At 42.3% G+C, this 18,336-nt stretch overlaps 1 protein-coding gene and 1 long non-coding RNA gene across 9 annotated transcripts in view; one reads left to right on the top strand and one right to left on the bottom strand.

Moving 5' to 3' along the window:
* Positions 1-18,336, bottom strand: part of NHSL1 (NHS like 1) — a 169,003-nt gene that overhangs the window by 105,896 nt on the left and 44,771 nt on the right. The gene's annotated exons all lie outside the window — the stretch shown is intronic.
* On the top strand, positions 859-2,534 carry LOC118163926. Its single transcript, XR_004749251.1, has 3 exons — positions 859-1,045; positions 1,161-1,334; positions 2,092-2,534. It is a non-coding gene; the product is annotated as an uncharacterized LOC118163926 (long non-coding RNA).

Below are 18,336 nucleotides of genomic sequence, written 5' to 3'. Positions count from 1 at the left end.
AGCCTTCAGCAGCCCATGGACGGCCACAGACACCGCAGCAGGCCTGGGGCAGCTCCTCACAAGGGACCTGTCACCAGCCTCCCTCCCTCCCACTTCTGTACCCCTGGAAGGGGTCACTGAGTCATGGCAGGCAATTCTTTTCCCTCTGACAAGAGGTGTACCTGCCTCAGTAAGGAAGTTACTAAAAGCAGGGGGAGGTTTCTAGAAATCAGCCTGGGCCAGGCTCTGCTACACCATGTCCTGCTCGGCCGACCGTATCGCCCACCAGACACAAATACAGTCGTGATCTTTGGGTTTTGTCCATCAGCGTAGTTCCAGGATGGATGTGCAACCCAAATTTCAGAGGAACCCCCCTGTGAATTTGGAGGCAGTCAGGCAGCCACTGACTGCAGGAGGCCCTCCCTGGCCCGCGCTGGGCTCCCTCAGGGGAAGGATGCCATTCCCAGCAGCACGGAGGGAAAGGGCTTGGGCAGCATTATGTTTCAGGCAGGTTTATGTCACGGCAGCCAGTAACTATTTTCGAAATAAAGCAGGTTGCAGCTATTAATAAAATAAAATAACACCTTTCCTCCCAGAGCACCGAGGTTTCACCTCACAGCACAATCTAAGGCAACCAGTAACAGGATGCTGACTAGCTGGAGGCACAGCCAAACCCCTCAAAACCCCCCAAAACCCCCCAAAACCCCCACCCCCGCCCCAAACACACACAGACACCCCAAAACCCCGCAGCTTTACGCGGGGCAGGGCAGGAAACCCCCGCATTCCCCCGGCCCCGAGGCCGGGGAGCCGCCAGGCGGCAGCGTGCAGCAAGGCACGGCGCTGCCGCCGCCCTGCGCCCTCCCGCAGCAGCCGGGAGGAGGAGGAGGGAGACCGGCAGAAAGGAGGCTCTTCCTCCTGAAAAATAGAAAATGCGCTTTTAATCCTAATGAAGAAGCGCCCTGGGAAGTCCTGCAAACAAACAGGACGCCAGGGAACAAAGCACGAGGCGCTGGCGCAGCGTTATTAGCCTGGATTAGCGAGGGGCGGTAAGAGCCACGCGGGGAAGGTGAGACATTGGTGACTTAGCTTTTAGCAATTTACTCACACAAAGCTGTTATGATCTCTCGGCTTAAAATGTAATGAACTATTTTAGTGTGTTTTTTTTTTTTTTTTTGACTCAGGTGTGACTCCTCGTTAAGACTGCTCTACCGAAAGCTCCCGCTCTGCCTGCAGCCGCTGCCTCGATCTCAGCCTAGTAGTTCTGAGCTGTGATTTCAAAATGCACAATCTCTTTAAAAAGTAAAACAGCAAAAAATCTCTCGACCACTTCTGCTCCAAAGCCAAAGCTTGGCCAGGTAAATCCTCTGCTCACACCTGTTAGCCAATAAATCCCAAGTGTTGATGGTCCATGACGATTAATTATCTTAAGTACAGAATTATTGAGGAGGGAATACATGTTCTCCCTGAAGAAGACCTTTTATTTTTTCCCTACCATTCATTTAATCACAAGATCTGCAATGGTTCAGCACAAAAAGCCACCTGCACGGGCCGGGGAAGGAGCCCCTGAGGTGCTACAGCAGCCAGCCAGCACTGGGGTGTTTGGGTGCTGCAGGACCACACCAACTCTGACCCACTCTCGAGGCTGCTGACCCCACGGATACAAAGGATGCTCTGAACAAAACCACCCTCTGCTTCTTGGCAGGCTCCTCTTACCTTCTGTAAAACCCTTTCCTGCCTCACCTATATTCCTCTCCTCTTGTATTTACTTAGCCCTCTTGAGCACTGCTGTGACCACTGGTTTACTCAGCATATGCTGTTTTCATACTAAAAAGGGGCTCAAAACACTTCTAAGACCTGAATATGCACATGAAGCCTTGCAGCACAACAGTTACATGAGGAATTTAGAAATAAGAGATTTTGGTCAAGCACAAGAAACTTTTACTAGGTCATCCAGGCTTCTTGTGGAAATGCTGACAGCCTCATTCAAAACAACTGGAAACATGTTAAACTGTCTAAAAACATTTATTAACATACAACTGAGGACCTTTCTGCTAGCAGGAAAGTACCCTAGACAACTAAATAAATGTCTTTATTTCCCATCTCTCTATAAAGGGGATACCAGGGAAACTGGAGTGAAGATATGCCTGTTTGCTTTGAGGTAGGAAAGCCCTCTGCTGGTTAACATAAACTAATTAACACACTAATCTGAATGTTTTTGTAGATAACAGAACCACACACACACACACAAAAAGGAGAGAGTGGTTAAGGAAGAAGCAGAGAAAAATCATCGGTGATCTCAGAAATTGTCATTCTTCAGCTTACTTACTAGACCCATAAAAATGCGAAGGGTGTGTTTTCTTTTTTTTTCTTCCTTTTTTTTTTTTTTCTGTTTGTAACTTTAAACACTCTGGCTTACAAAATACATACTTTAATAAACGTTACTAGTTATTTGCAATTATCAAGTGCAAAAAAGGAACTTCAGAACCCAGTGAGATGCATGGGCAGACTTGAGTGCTCCAACACTGAAAAAGCTGTTTATATACACGTTATAACAAGGTCTCGTGTTTGCCATGCAAAACAAAGTAGACAATTCCTTCCTATAATATGCATGCTGTTTGCACACATCTTTTTGTCTCATGTCTCTTTACAACATATTTCTAAATTAATTCACAGCCAAAACAGTGAAATTACTTGATCTTACTGGCATTGTACGTACTTCTTTTATAGGAAGCAAGCTAGGAATGTATTATTTCTGTAAACCATGCATTAATAATATCAGACTTCAGAAGGTAGACAGAAGGGTCACTTTTGCATGTGTGCGCCCAGGTACAGGATGGCTGTTGTGCTTTTTCAGTGCAGCTGCACGTTTGCATGCCTGCTTAGTCTGGTAAGCGCTGAGGAAGTGTTGCAACGCTGGAGAGAATTTGTAAATGCAACCCAGCCCTGCCACGCCCGGAGGAATGCTGCAATCCCCTCTCTTCCCCACAACAGGCTCTAGGTTAAAAGAAACTCAGTTCTAGGCGGAGGATGAGCGCAAGGAATGTTGCTGACATGCAGAGAGCGAGGAGGAAAACACGGAGTTTGTGTCTCAGTTACTGCCCTACATCGTTCCATTTAATCCCAATTAAAACAGCCCTGTTAAAAGCCTGATAAAATGAACGAGAAAATAAAACTTCTAAAATAACATATGGCCTATGTATGTGTACACGCTCTCTCTATGTGGAGTATGTATTGTGTGTGTGCTCACTCTGTATGTACACATCCATGTATTCAGCAGGAGCACCAACTGTGACAAATGAGAAAAATCCCCCCCTGCTATTTCCCCTTCTGCTGTATCCAGGCCTGAAACCAACTTGGATTCTCCTTTGCAAACCTGAAACACTTTAATATTTTTCCCTACCAATGGCAGTTTCCAGGGGGAACAAGACCCAAGAACATAAAATAACGGTTGGCAAAGCCACTCACTCACAGAGGTGACTCCAGGCGGGCAGTATGGAAAGCACACAGGCAGGAAGAGTTCGTATTCACCAGCTGCCAAAACAAGGTGAGGACAGAAGGAAAAACGAAAACCCCAAATTATCCTGAGTAGAAGAGAACACAGGATAAATCAGGACATTGATGCTAGCAGCAGGAACAATGGTAAGCTACCGTTCAACCACTGGCATGTGAAATAATCAGCCTCGAGAGAACAGCTGTTTAGTCGGGGTTAAAAAGCTGTGAGTGTCAATTTTGAAATTGTTGCCTGTTGCTCGGCCCAGAGACAACCAAATCATAGATTTGCAATGTCGTTCGTACCACAGCATCTTATTTACATATCTGAAGAAAGAACATCTTCTGGCACAGCACTTACTTAGTGAAATATGGGGTGGGAGGGGTAGAAAGTGAAAGAGCAATCACGTATTATTGAAATTACAGGTGTACAAAATGTTTGGTCATCAGATACTAATCTGTTGAGAGCACAGTAGATGTCTCCCACAATACTAACACTGCAAATCGGCTTCTCCTGGAGAGGAAAGAAACCGTCCAGAAAGCAGACTTCCTGACTTCCAGAAGCTAATTCCAACCACTGCTCAATATTTCAGGCAGTTTCATCAAGGCAAAGGTACACACCTTGATACTCATTTTCAAATTAAGTCTCCCTGACATTTCAGTATTAACCAGTGGACTAAATTAGAGGCTTAGGGTTCACTGAGGGCTTTTTCCTGCCCACAGTACAATCTGCTTGCAATACCCCGCTAACCTGAAAGCCACTGCAGGCTTCTCATCACACAAGTTCTTCAAAACCTTCCTCTTTAGGTGCCTTGGAAACTGAACATCAATTCTGATGCATCATTCACCCCCAGACACCTCCTTCGGCATGACTTCTCATATGGCCAATGACAAAATACTGTTCCTACCTCTGCATTTTCTTCTGTTCTAGTAAATGAGGTAAAGCAATTACCACAGCTGGCAGCCCACGTGCCAAATCCAGTATTTCATGAGGTATTTCACCCTTTGTTTGTCAGGAACAAGGAATGCATGCTTACGCAGGAAGAGGTGCTGCAGCAGAGATACCCATGGGCATGCATGAGAACCAGCCAAAGCCCCAGAGCAGTGCACCACAACAGCAATGTGTTTGCATGTCTTTCAGGGGGTGAGGAAGAGGAGGAGGACCCAACGTGGAAGCTAGCTCCTTTCTTACTGTACTCTCCGTGTGAGCAAAAGAAAAGACCATTAAACTTACAAGGAAACATCAAGCTAATTTAAATAAAGCACATCACAAAGGAAAAGATTCAATGAGTATGTCGTAAAGGATAGATTTTTATTGTAAAGAAATCAAAACGAGGATTTAATTGGTGTATTTTTCACCTAGTTGTGACTGTAAAGTCGAGCCACCTTCATCAACATGAACCCGACTGAACTAAACTCACACAGAAAACAAAGAACACTGAGAAGTAAAAGATACTTATCATTTAACTTGCAGTAAGGATTCCTTATTTACAGTCATCTGGCAAGCTACCAGTAGTAGAAACAGATGCCCATATAGATATTCCTAAAGAAATACGAGTACAGACACATGAGATTACATACAAAAGAAATGTATGCAGAAATACTTATCATCTAATCACGCGCTCTATCACATACCACATTCTTGTTATGCAACCAATTTTACTCATCTGGAGGAGTCCACTGACAAATAAGGAGCATGTTTCATATGAATTTATTCATCAAATAAAAATAACAATGGTTTCTAGATGGGAACCACCACCTTCTTTTGATTCACATGCCTCCCATACTACCTGTTCTAAACCCATCAGGTTGACAAGATCATCAAGATTGCTTAAAGAGCCAATATATTTCTCTGCAGTACTTTGTTTCATGAAATACCAAAGTGGAAAACACACCAGCTTTCTCAGCCAGCTCTGGCACAGAGATAATACCATGCTCTGTGGTTAATTGCTAGCTCTTCTTCCTCCAAGGCATTGTGAGTCATCTCTACTTTTCACACTGGTGTCTTCCAAACAATTCTGGGTAAAACTGAGCTAGTTCATTCTCACCAAAGACATTATATGAGAGCACAATTACACAGAAGGGATCACATATTAAACAATATTTTAAAGCATTCCATTTAAAATGTGCAAGGCAAATATTGCAGTAACTATTAATCAACTCTAAAAATAAATTAAAAGTAGCTTCATGAAAGACATCTTGGCGTTTGCTGGCACTTAAAGCATTTCCTTCAAGCATGAGCACGGCCGCAGCAGGATTTGCTCCTCTCATCCAATGGCACCTTTTCCCAAGCCTAGACAAACATATGCTAGGAGACGCTTTAAATCTTCACTTGCAGACAGTATTGTTTTTTCATTACGACAAAGCGTTACTGAGCTTGGTAGGAGAAACCACCCACTTTCAGGAGCTCTCAGTGTAGTTAATATTTCTCTGCTGAACAAAAGACGCCTTGGTGCAAGGTTGTTGTTCCAGCACAGCACTCAGCTGACCTTCATTTATAGGGGGCTGCTCTGTTACAGGGTCCCGAGTTACTCTGTTTAGTTTAGGGCCAGTAAAAGGCAACAGACTGACAGCTCTAAAGATCACCAAAAAATAGTCAAACGAGCGAATTAAATCACATCTCGGCTACATTCAGTAGTGAATGGGTAATCTTAAAACTAAAATGCAGTTTAGTTGTTCAGCTACAATTGTGCGTGCTTTAAAAAGTGCTGCTTTCTAGATCTATGTCAAACAACTAAGCAAACAGACTGAGCAGCTGCTTTATGGCTCCCAAATTCTGGCTGCTTTAGGGGTCGTTGTGAGTATCTCGAGCCCATAGGACTGCTTGCAGCTCCCCTGCTGGGTGTTCAATGGGAGCTACCCTCAGGTGTGGCTGTTACGAGGCACCTTTTCTTTCTGTTCTCAAGAAAAGCCAGAAAATAAAGTTCCCTTCTAGACAATCGAGGGCATTGATGAGGAGAAAGTGGTGGGAGCAGAGTCTTTTCCTGGATCTCCCTATTCAAGTTGTACTTCAATAAAAGCTTTCGTTTTCAAACAAACTTTTCTTCAGGGGGAAATCTGTTTGCGGGGGCGAGGTGCTGTCTTATTAATGGTGCTTTATTTTCACCGTGTGTGGGAAAAAGATGCCTGAAGTCTTTGGTAGTTTTCAACACAGGGGAGAAAAAAATAAAAATAAAATAAAATAAAAAAGCTCCACAGAGGGGTGAGGAGAACAGAACAGTCAGAATAATTATCTGAATTATGTCACCAAAAAAAACTCAAAACACTTCATAACGTGGAAAAATCATTGCCCCAGTGCAGAAGGGATGTGGCATCCAAGATCACAGGAAGTTCATTACTATATTCAGACAAATTTCTCTCTATACATGTAGTGAAAATATATCTATATATATTAAATACATATATATATTTAAGTTTGGCAATCACTTTTGCTATTACGGAAGTTCTCTACTGTACTGAGAAAGTTTCATTATATCCAAAAGCATTTCAGCAACCAGCCAAGAGAGGGATCAAGAGAGGAAAACACTGTTATGTTCTCCCCAGTTCAGGAGAGGACCAAGCCAAGGTAAATAATTTAAGAGAGCTGTCTTCCGAAGTAAACTTTTCTTTTAGTTCATGGGTTATTTCTACATTGCCAGCCAACTAGACATTACAATTTGTAAGGGCAGCCTGTTGAAATTAAGTGGAGATGTATTTCCACCCTAATTCCAGGGAACCTTATTTCCTTTACAAATTTTTAACGCTAGGCCCTCTTGGCAATGCTGTTGCCTGCCGCTTGGCTTTCAACACTTCCTTTTTTTTCCTCCTCTTCCACTGGAAACCTTCACCTTCAGAGCTTACTGCAGAAAGCAACTCCAAGCCAGGGCAAAAAGAAAATATTTTGGTGATAAAGCAGCAAGGACAGAGAGAAAACGAAGCGTCCTGACGGAAAAGAGCCGTCAGTGCCTCGCGGCTGAGGTGAGGAGACACGCTCCCTCCTTCAACCAACACACCCCCCTGCTCTGGATGCCGCCCGAAATACGCTCCTCGCCGCCAGCAGCGGGTCTGCTGGCCAGACGCTCATCCTTCGGGCACCGCCAGCCAGCTTGGAGCTCAGAGGGCTGCTGCCTTTGCATGTCTTCGGCAGAGGTTCCTCGGTGGCTGTCCTACAGGTTCTGCCTGTCGAGCTGGGCCTGCCGTCTCCTGGCGGGGAGGTTGGCCTCCTTCCTGCCTTCTCTCCTCATCCCACAGCCTCCCCATGACAGCTTTCTTCTCAGGTGATGGACACTGTTAGTCAGAGCCACACGCTCACCCATGAGGAAATATCTCTAACCTCATCGAACATTTTCCACAGGCTCATGGCAGCTCCAAGCACAGCTTCCCAGGGCAGTGCAAGTGGGAAGCTGTGGGGAGGCGAGGCAAGGTAGCACGCAGCGAGGAGGCTGGCGCTCTGCGTGTGGGGGGGAAGCACCGTGCATGTGCATCGACCCCCTCCTGCCTTCTGCAGCGCTGCCAATTTCAGCAAAGCCCAGGGTGAATCATAGCTTTGCTGCTGCTTCCCACATCCCAGTCCTGGGAGTCACAGATCTAGGCGAGATTCTCATCTTTTAACTTCAAAGAAAAGAGAAAGTCTCTAAGCTTAATTTGAGGGATGGGGGAAATTCACACAACCCAAACATCACAGAAGTTCAAACCTCAAGAGCTATAAAAAAAATCCTTTCTGTTTTCACAGCTCGTGATTTTTTCAGGTAAGCTCATGATCCCGACTGAATGCATTGGTTAAACACACTTCCACAGGTGGGAAGACCTTAGCCAAATCGTCTGTGGTGGAGGCAGTTACGTGGCAGGAATGCAGCTACAGCAGGACATGGAATGCTTTCCTGGGGAGGATGCCGAATGTTTGCATACAGTCATTTCTATCTGCAGTCATTTCAGTGTCACTCCTGTCAATCTGATGCCCCATCAGGGTGCTAACAAGGAGAATACAGGCTTTTCGTTATTGGATAATGGGGTGCACGCCCCTATTAGGGAAAGCAGTTTCCTAAGTAATTGCTGGCTACCAAGTAGCTAGAACAAGAGTGCTGGCAAAAACACTGAGATCCAAAGCATCAGAAGAGAAGCAGCAACAGTTTTCCTGTATGAAAATTAATAAAAAAGCTTCCTTTATGGTAAAGACTTAATGGTAAAGCTAGTGCAAACCAATGACACACACTCTCAGGAAACATACAACTAAACATGCACAAGTGATTAAAGTCATTTTGCTCAGAAACTAAATCACTGAAACTTCAAATTCTTGTCCTACAATGCATTTTTTCTTTAAAAAATAACTAGTGAAAATCTCATCTTGATTCTTAAAAAGCTCATTGATTACACTCATAAATGAAAAACTCATTGATTACAGTCATTTTAAACAGTCAGTTTAAACATTTTAAACTTATAGGAATATATATATATATATAAAACTTATAAAACTTAAATGGGTGATTTTTTGATATTTTTTTTTTTAGCAAAAAGTACACCCTGCTTGAGATGACCACTAGCACACCCATCTCCCTCCCTTTCTTTGACTAGCCCTGTGTAAAAGAAGTCTTTTCTGAATCACAAGAAGCTGGGTGTGTGCAAAGGCAAGAACGTAGCTCTGGACGGGTGCAACCCATTACTGTCACAAGATTTCATTCTTCAACTATCCTCCTCCTCCTCTCCTCTCCTTGGTTATTTTCCCTGCATCAGTATTGAATCTAGGCAAAAAAACAAGAGACTAAAAATTCAATCAGTGAATTGAAGCCAGTTCAACAAATTCGCTTACCAATTTTTATATTTCACAGTGTTAAATATTAAACCACAAATTCCTATTGAAAAAGTGTTTGCATTCCCTTTTTTCCTTTTAGGGACTGCTTACTACTGAGTTTGCACATCTGCTTTAAAAAAATAAAAAATAAAAGCTGTTTTTATTCTCAGAAAAAAAAAGCAAGAATGGACCAAACCGACATTGAACACTTTGACACTTTGGATCTAAGGCTTAAATGTGCTTGCCATGTTTTAGCCACATGCCCTGTATCCGTTATTGACGGACATTTTCTTCTTTCATCCTTTGTCAGAGAAAATTAAGCCAGTACATTGAGAGGTGAGAAAGAACCATAAATGACTGATTACATAAATCAGAGTATACTGAAAATATTTTTGTTGAAATTTACTAAACTAAGACATCAATTGATAAATCTGCCTTGAAAACAAGAGTGTTCAACCCAGATTGCTTTTTCTGTTTTTATGACCAAATGAATAGGCAGCTGACATAAGATATGGTATGTAAAGCAGAAGAGTCAGTTACTGAAAACTAATCAGAAGACTTTGGAACTAAATAACATTTTAGAACTAGAAATAATACTTCAGAACATTTACTACAGACATTGCATGCTTCTGGCATGTAAGGGAAAACAATGTGCTGGACAACACAGGAGCTTACTGCTGGTTTGAAAGAACAAAACTAATCAGCAGAACGGGAGCTGGTGTTTCCATCACAAAGACAGAGGTGACCCTCTGCCAGATGCTTCAATCTACTTAGAATTCGGGGCTGAAAGAGGACTGCAAGTCAGTCCTCACCCACATAAGCTCTCTGACTTAAGGCATCTTTGAGGGCACAGGATTTTACAGGTTTAGAGTATTTGGACTTGATTTTTTGTTTGACTTTTTGGGGACTTTTGGTTTTGTTGGCTTTGTTTTTATTTTGGGGTGGTTTTGGTGTTGTTTTGTTTGTTTGTTTGTTTTTGAGAACTCTTAGCAGCCTTCTTTATATGATGTTAAACAAAAAATGTCATCTGTTCTACTGATCTCTTTCACTGGTCTGAAAGACAAATCTGTGAAGAAACACAGGCTCTAAACCACAGTTGTTCCATCACTGAAGCAGCGTGCTACAGCTACCATCTCCACTATATTTACGTTACCTTTTAGTTCCTGTTTCTTATTGATTTATGGCTTTTCTGAATCATCAACACAAAAGATTAAAATAGAGTCCTGGTCATTTGACTGGGAGGTTCTCGGGAAACTTGGAGATAATATTAAAGAACAGAAACTTTGGCAAATGAGAAAAGACACACAAGGAAAAATAAACTCCATTTAGTAGGATTATATGGTCAAACTGAAAAATGATTTTTTGATTTGATCTATGGCTTGTTGGCTCTTTGTTAAAGCAGAAACACATATGTATTCTGCTTTTAAATAGACATTCAACAGTCACCAAACCACACTAGAGCTAGAAAACTATTTGTAACCGAGACCATAAAAGGGAGAAACCTACGGCATGTGTTATGTTAATTTAGCAAAGCTGTTCTCTAGCAATCAGCAGATTCATGCAGCGTGTATCAATCCTGCTCTTAGACACAATAGAAGTCTAGTCTGGAACGCAAGAGTAAACTAAGACAAACCATTAGAAAGCTCTCCAGAGACTTCATCTTTTTTAAATTTTTATTTTGTTTTTGTATCAGACATTGTCGGCAGGAAATCCTGATGGCAAGAAACTGATTCAAAGTTTACTGCTCTGACTTTCTAGCAAGAGGATGGAATCAAAACACCTCCATACATACTGCAGTTAAAAAGAAAAAAAAAATGTAAAAAAAAAAATGAAAATGGTCTTCAACACAGTGAAAATAATGTCTGGAAACAACCTGCAACTCAAAAAGGAGAAGGAAAAGTAATCAAAAAGAAAAAAAATACTTAAAAGAGTAGATATTAAAGTAGTTAGGTTTTCTGACTAGAACACCCTAAACCTTGCAGAGATGTAACGTAAAATCTGCTAACCTGCTTACACAGGGTCTCCTGCAGTTCAAAATACAACCAACCTCGTTAATTACTGACGTTCTGCGGCCATAAACCTACACAGCCAGTTATCAAAGCAAAACATCTGTGCACTGTCCACACATGCAGCACATGCTTATGAAACAGCAAAGAATGATGTCATTTCAGCCTGGTTTTTATTATATTCCCTTTTCTAAATGCTCGGCAGTACAGCCCTACCTCTGCCCCTAAGAAGCCAGCAGCCGGCTCTCCAAACAATCCTGTAGAAATATTTTTTTCTTTTAAAGACAGTGCGCCTCCTGTATCCAAAAAGCAGCTGATGACATGGTAATACAGCACTGCACAGAAAACTCTCATCCCATCCCTTCCCATGCCTGGAAATCTGCTCTATCCCCCCCCACCCCCGCTCCAGTTTAAATGCCTTGATTTTCCATTGGTTTCACAGAAAGCATGCAAGTTCATGCAAAGGGCCTGGACACTGAAATGGAGTTTCTTGTGGAGACAAAGCCTACTCTCCAACAGAGAGCTGTAGCAACCAAAGATGAAGCTCTTGCACGCCCCAGCCCACTCGATGCAGCTGGAAAGGAACTGGGCACTTGAGACAACATAACCCAGGTCAGACACTGCGCGGCTTCCCTAGACCTCTCACATCATGCCCGTCAGCCTTCACACTTCATCTTCCCACCCTTATGACGCTTCATTTGTGCCAGTCTCCTCACCCCTATTGCAGAAAATCCCTGAAAACAAGTCTTCATTTTACCACCCACCCATCTCTTTACACAGTTCCCATCCCCTGCTCATTAAGTATGGGGATCTTTTACTCTTTGCTCAAAGTAGCATCCGTGCTACCATTTCTCCCACCCTCCCCTCACTGTTCCCCCTCATCTGTTGCTCCTCTCGGAGATGATCACTCATGTTATCAACACATTTTCTACAGGACAAGTGAAAAGGAATGTAACTATTGCAAACTGCAGAAATTCTGGAAAACGTGGCTGTGCTAACACTGCACTAAACTGCTTGCTTCTTCCCTTCTGGGGAAACTCATGGAACTAAAACAAACACAGCTCTGGTTATGAAGGCCTGGCATATTCCTGCAAACTGCACACCAGACTGACTGCTGTATTACTTTTTTGCCATGCTGAAGAGAAAGAAAGTGTTGCCGAGCAGAGCACACACTTTACTAAAACTTGGTAATTCATTTTTCATTTGTAGTTATTTGAAAAACACTGCCACATTTCAATGAGGGCTTTGTAACCGTGGACGCTCAGTAATTTGGGAACGTGCACTAAGAACATGTGCTTCTCTCTCTCAGACTAGTTACAGCAGACGGTGGAAAAAAGCCATACCCCTCGATTCGAATGAAGTCACTCCTGCTTCTCTTCCAAAAATTACAATAGCACTATATAAGAAACTCATCAGTAACTGGAGATTCTTGGAGTTCATTATTTAAACCTGGACTCGATGCAATACGAACTCTTTCCTAAGAACAACTTTTCACATAAATGCATTAATATAAACTCGGTCATATGTCTATTTTCTTACGCATACCAACACTTTCTTGTAATACTCTTGGACCGTGCAGTTCTGGCCTTACATACTACATGTAAAAATAGTTTGTTCTCTTACCAAACGATGGGCTCAAGGAACTCCAGGCTTTTTAAACTTGGATGTACTGTAGCAGAAACAGGGGATCTGCTGATGGCCTCCAGGTGGGAAGCAAGAACCGCTCCTGGCACCGCAGAGGCCAGCCTCCCTGCAAGGAGGCCAGCCTGGCCTCCCCTCCTGCTGCAGCAGAGCTCTGGGCAGCACAGGGGAAGAAGTCACCTTCCCCATGGGCATCGCTGCAGACGTGGTGCTCGCCCTCCATCTCTGCCACCTCCTCTCACCAGTATCTGCTCCGGGACAGGCAGCACCAAGGTAGCAAATACATTGAGTATCTGGACAACTGCACAGCCATACAACATCCTACCTACATACACATGCAGTAATCAAAACTTCCACAAGCATTGTGCTAGTTCTGAAATGAATTCAAATTTTAAAAATATCCAAATGTAGTAATTTCCAGATTTACAACAGCCTTTGTGGATGAAGTGACCTAAGCCAGCTAAAGCATACAGTTACATACCTGAAAATCTCTTGTGGATGAACTGAGGCAGTGGGGACAAATCTTTAATTTCAGACCCTAAAATCAACGCCATCAATTCCTATTGACTCCAAATCAAACCATCCAGTACAAGAGTTGCTAGCAACAGATAACGAACCTACAACTGCACATTTTTACTAATATTAATGAAAGTTTTTTAACTGACACTAATTAAGAAAAAACTACTAATAGCTTGTGATTGATACAAAGTTCTACAAAACACTTGAATGAACATGAAAGTAATCAATGGGCAGACGATTTCATCAAAGGTTTTTACTCTTCTATAGAACACACACACGCGAAAATCAATATGCAAGATTGGAGTGTATTCAGTCAGCATCTTCTCTCTGCAGGAGATTGCTTCCATCAGATACCTGCTTAGGTCTATTTATACATATACACAGGTAGATACGCTTTCCATTCCTCTTATTTACTGCACGCTATTTAAATCTACCCAGTAGGTGAAGTCCAATGCACAAAGTTGCTAACAAAGAAGCCATCCAAAAGCAGACACTGCCCCTGGAACGCATGAAACATTCGATCCCATTCTTACAAACAGTCCTGCATACACTTCAGTTGACAAATGTCCCTCATCTGGATCAAGTAAGTGTGAGAACACTGAAACTAGTTTGTTTGTATTGTAAATGTGCATTGTGAAGACTTCTATCTAAAGGTACGCTAGCTCTGTTTAAAAACCAAGGAGTTAGAGCCCCTGCCTGGCTTTATTACTCACTTTCTTACAGCAGTTCTTCCAACCATTTGTTGAATTAAGTTTACTCAGCAGCATTGTCTGTTGTTCTTTACGCTTGGTTTAAAACCTGTTATAAAATCGAAAGGACGCACGCTTTGGTTAGAATCTGTGTGCCTGGACTCTCTCACCTGGCTTTTATACACACACGCACACAAAAAGTGTCAAGTTTTCATCCATAAACCAAAGTGCTGCTTTTATCTGCAGCATCAGAAATGCCACGTTGCTGTAATAAAAAGCTCTGGGTTGCTCCTGCTATGTTTAATTGGTCCCTTCTAAATATAGAATAATTCCAGGCCTAGAGACTCAGGTCATCAGGTAAGGAAGGCTTTGCCGAGCATAAATCTGTCACTACCTTTGCTCAAAGCATCCCTTTAATCAAAATTCATTTACTGTGACAGTGAAAAGAGGCTCATTTAGACAGCGCAGCCAGATCATTTTGAACCCGTCCGTCCTGTTTTCAAAGGAAAGAGATCACAGTGGAAACTCGGAAGAGTCAGCAGAAACTCCAGCAGGCTGTCAGACTGCCAAGCAACCTTTTTATCTTTTTGTTTGTTTACTTAATCTTCTTCAAAAATGCATGTTCATTGCAATCCTTACGGATTCCCAATGAAATTCACATTTAGTCAGGAAAACGTGTTTCTGTTTTATTTCTTTGTAACCACTGTAGTTACTGGATGTACTGGTAGCCAACCACTACCACAGATAAGATCGTGTATTTCCCACAGTTACAAGGGGAAACATTAAGAGCGGTTCTGTTCAATTTTTCCACTTCATACAGTTACTGCTGAACTCTAATTTGGCTCATCCTTTCTAAAATTAACAGATAACAACAGGTACGTTTGCAAATGGAGGGCATCTCCATTACTGGTGTTGAAGACATAAATGCATTTGTAGAAGATTTTTTAAACCAGAACATTTCTTATGTACAGAAATCCATTTCTTCGCTCTCTTCTACTCCGTATAAAAAAAAATCAGCATTAATCTACAGCTAAAAATGAAGACAGATGAAGACAAGAAAAAGTGAGACATGCACTTTTCTAAAGCTATTGTATGTTGTGAGATGTTCTGCACTGCCAAAACTCACTACCATGCCGAAGGTGGCTAAAAGACACTAACTCAAAGCACATCCAATTTTGTGACATCTGTGGCAAAATCTTGTTGTTACCTGGTGTCCCAAGAATACAGATGGTGGCACTGAGCTTTAATGCAGCCATAAAGCTGTCTTCTGAAAAGATCTTTTTCACGCATTTTAGATTATTGAAGTATTCCTACTGAAATTAACTGAAAATTATAATTCCTTTATAACTTCAATGTATACCTCAAAGCAGGCTACCGAAATGCAAAGGCATCGCTAGCTCAACCTTACAGATTCCTGAGATTGAGCGTGCTTCAGGGAAAAATGGGCTCACCCAGCTCGAGCAGCTCCTCCGTTCCCTATTGCACACCACATGGTTAATGAGGGAGGAATTAGTCAAGCAATGTTATTACATTTAAGTTTTCATAACAAATGACTTTCTCTAGGGAAGCCAAAATAAATTAAAATAAGTATTAGAGCAGCGTGAGCTATATTTAAGCCGTGACTTGATGTTTGGCGGCCACATGGCTTCAACAGCCACAACCACAGCCGCTCCTGCCTGCGCCCTCCACAAAGCTGCACAAGGACCCTTGCTGGCCACTACCCAGCCAAACCAAGTAGACCAAACCAAACATTCATGGGGTATTTTAAAACTTTTTATTTCTTTTTAAAGAAACATTTTTTTGTGGGTGTCAGGAGTGTAGAATACACAGGTGTCACCACAGCACAGCCAGAGCAAGTAATCAAAGAGATGCAACGTTGTGCTGGTGGTCTCTGTGAGTCTCATAGCTTTCACATTAACTCACAGACATGTAGAGCAAAACCCACTTCAGCTTCCCTCAGTGTGGTCCTTTTTCTAAAGCCACAGAGAAAGTCTTCAGTGCCCAGCCTCTGACGACGCCCTCTAACCCTAATGACTGGTCATTGAGCTGGGCCTTGCTCCTTTTGCAGGCACTGGGCAAGGTGCAGGTCACAGACGCACATCTAAGCCCCAGATTTGCATGAGTGAACCAGATCACCACTGCAACGCCTGCTGGACCTCTGGTCTTCTTTTCTTACAAAAGAGATGTGGTGCAATCAGGTCAGCACAGCCTGGCATTGACAACATGCAACACCATGTCATTTTCTACAAAGAAACGTATCATATACCATTCGTCCATGCTATGAAGGTGGAACCATGGCTCTTTAATTTCATACAGTACATGGAAAAAAATACAAAGCAAATCACCAAAAGGATCATCAAGGAAGAAGATGCCACTGTCTGAAACCACCACCCAGTCACAAATAGCAGAGCAGAATTAATTGGTACCTGCTTAAATGTGCCGTCTGCTAACAAAGAAGATTTCATTCTGCTGTGTTTCCATTACTGAATTAGTATTTAGGGAAGAGATAGCTTTATTATTAGAGTACAACAGACTCAACAATCTATCTACATGTCCACAGCATGCTTCAATCAAAACAATCTAACACTCCATTAGAGAGTATTAGTAACTGAAGCCCCTTGAGCACCTTCTGATTTACAGTATCATTTCCTCCACATTACAAACAGAAAATTAAGAACAGTAGTTATCTCCATTAAGCAGATTATTAAAAAACTCCATGAGGAAACCCACAATAGAAGTCAGTTAATTTCTAAAGGGCCAGAGTTTCATGTCTGTTTTTCCAACTCTGTGCCTGCACTTCAGCTTTGCAATTACTACCAAACTTAATTGAAGTAAAGCTCAAATAATTAGAGACGTACCCCACTTCCACTGAGGCCAGTGGCAAAACTCTTATTAATTTTAGCAGAACTAAGACTAGACCATTCATAAAGCAGTAGGATCACTGGAGGCACTCCCAAGTTCTCAATATTATTAGCTACAAGACTCCGTCCATCTAAGGGCAACTTTGTGTTTTAAAACATTCAAAAACTGGTTTCAAAAACTACCAGCTTTTGCAAAGTTCTTGTTTTTTGTTTGTTGTTTTTTGTTTTTCAAAAGTCCATCACTGAAGGATCACCGAATAGCTATTATCCATACTGAACTTTCTATATTAATAATTTGAATGTCTTGCTAAAGTGCAAAGCAAGGGCTACTACAGAGTTTCTTGCACCTGGCTGACCTCTCTTTGTTTTCTTAGTGTGAATGTCTCTAGACTGTGTCCATAATAAAATAATATAAACAATGAGATTCACCACATTTACTTGCTGTTTTAAAACAAGAGTTATATCCCACATATAAGATATGCCTAATTCAAAGGCATGCCTACGTTCTTGACACGCTCCAAATCTTTGGGGCAAAAAGCTAGCAAACAAGTAGAGCTTAATTATACTCCAGCTATGGCCAAATCCATGCAGCTGAGGGCCCTCAACCACACGGTCCTGCCAACAGCATCAAAAGCCCTAACTTTATTAAGCATGAGCAAGAACTCCACTAACGAACATGAGCACAGGCAAGTCACTGCAGTGAGCCACAGCAGGAAGCGAGGAAGCAGTCAGCGCAGCATCTCTCTGCACGGAAAGTGATAAACAGGCAGCTCTGCTCCACTCTGATCTTGCTGTCTGTCTCACAGAATTTTAAAGAGAAGGGTTCTTCTTTTTTTCTGCCTCTGGGAGCCAAAAAAGCATTGCTAACGGTAACAGGATTCACAGAGGAGACAAATGCCACAATTATTATATCAACACACAGGACTCTCCAGGAAACAAGGGATGCAGCAGCATCCTAAAACCACGCACACCTGTATGTCAAATAAATCTCAAGTAATGGGATTTTTTTTTTTCATGTGCTTCCCTCTACTTGGCAGCACAATGTAAACATTTGGGTGACGACTGCCATGTCGGAGTAGTTGTTTAGACATATTCACTCAGATTAAAGATAATGGAAGCGAGAGCCCAGAGTGCAGCTTCTTAACAGAAATTCCAACATTTCAAATGTTTGTACTTTTCACAAAAAAAGTGCCAGGCCATAGCAAGGCAAAGCATTCAACTTCATTCCACCCTAGATGTAGCCATGGAACTGGTACTAGAGGGTCACAGAAGACTCCAAATGTAACAGCTTAGGGGGCCCTCCAACAAGGATATCTACAAACACTTAAAGCTTTTAATTATTTTAAAAGACATGAAAAAATATTTTTGCAAATCAGCCTGAAGCA

This window comes from Oxyura jamaicensis, chromosome 3, assembly GCF_011077185.1.
Source record: "Oxyura jamaicensis isolate SHBP4307 breed ruddy duck chromosome 3, BPBGC_Ojam_1.0, whole genome shotgun sequence".
Taxonomy (NCBI): domain Eukaryota; kingdom Metazoa; phylum Chordata; class Aves; order Anseriformes; family Anatidae; genus Oxyura; species Oxyura jamaicensis.
Note: the sequence above shows the minus strand (reverse complement) of the source record. Positions and strands in the feature narration are given on the sequence as shown.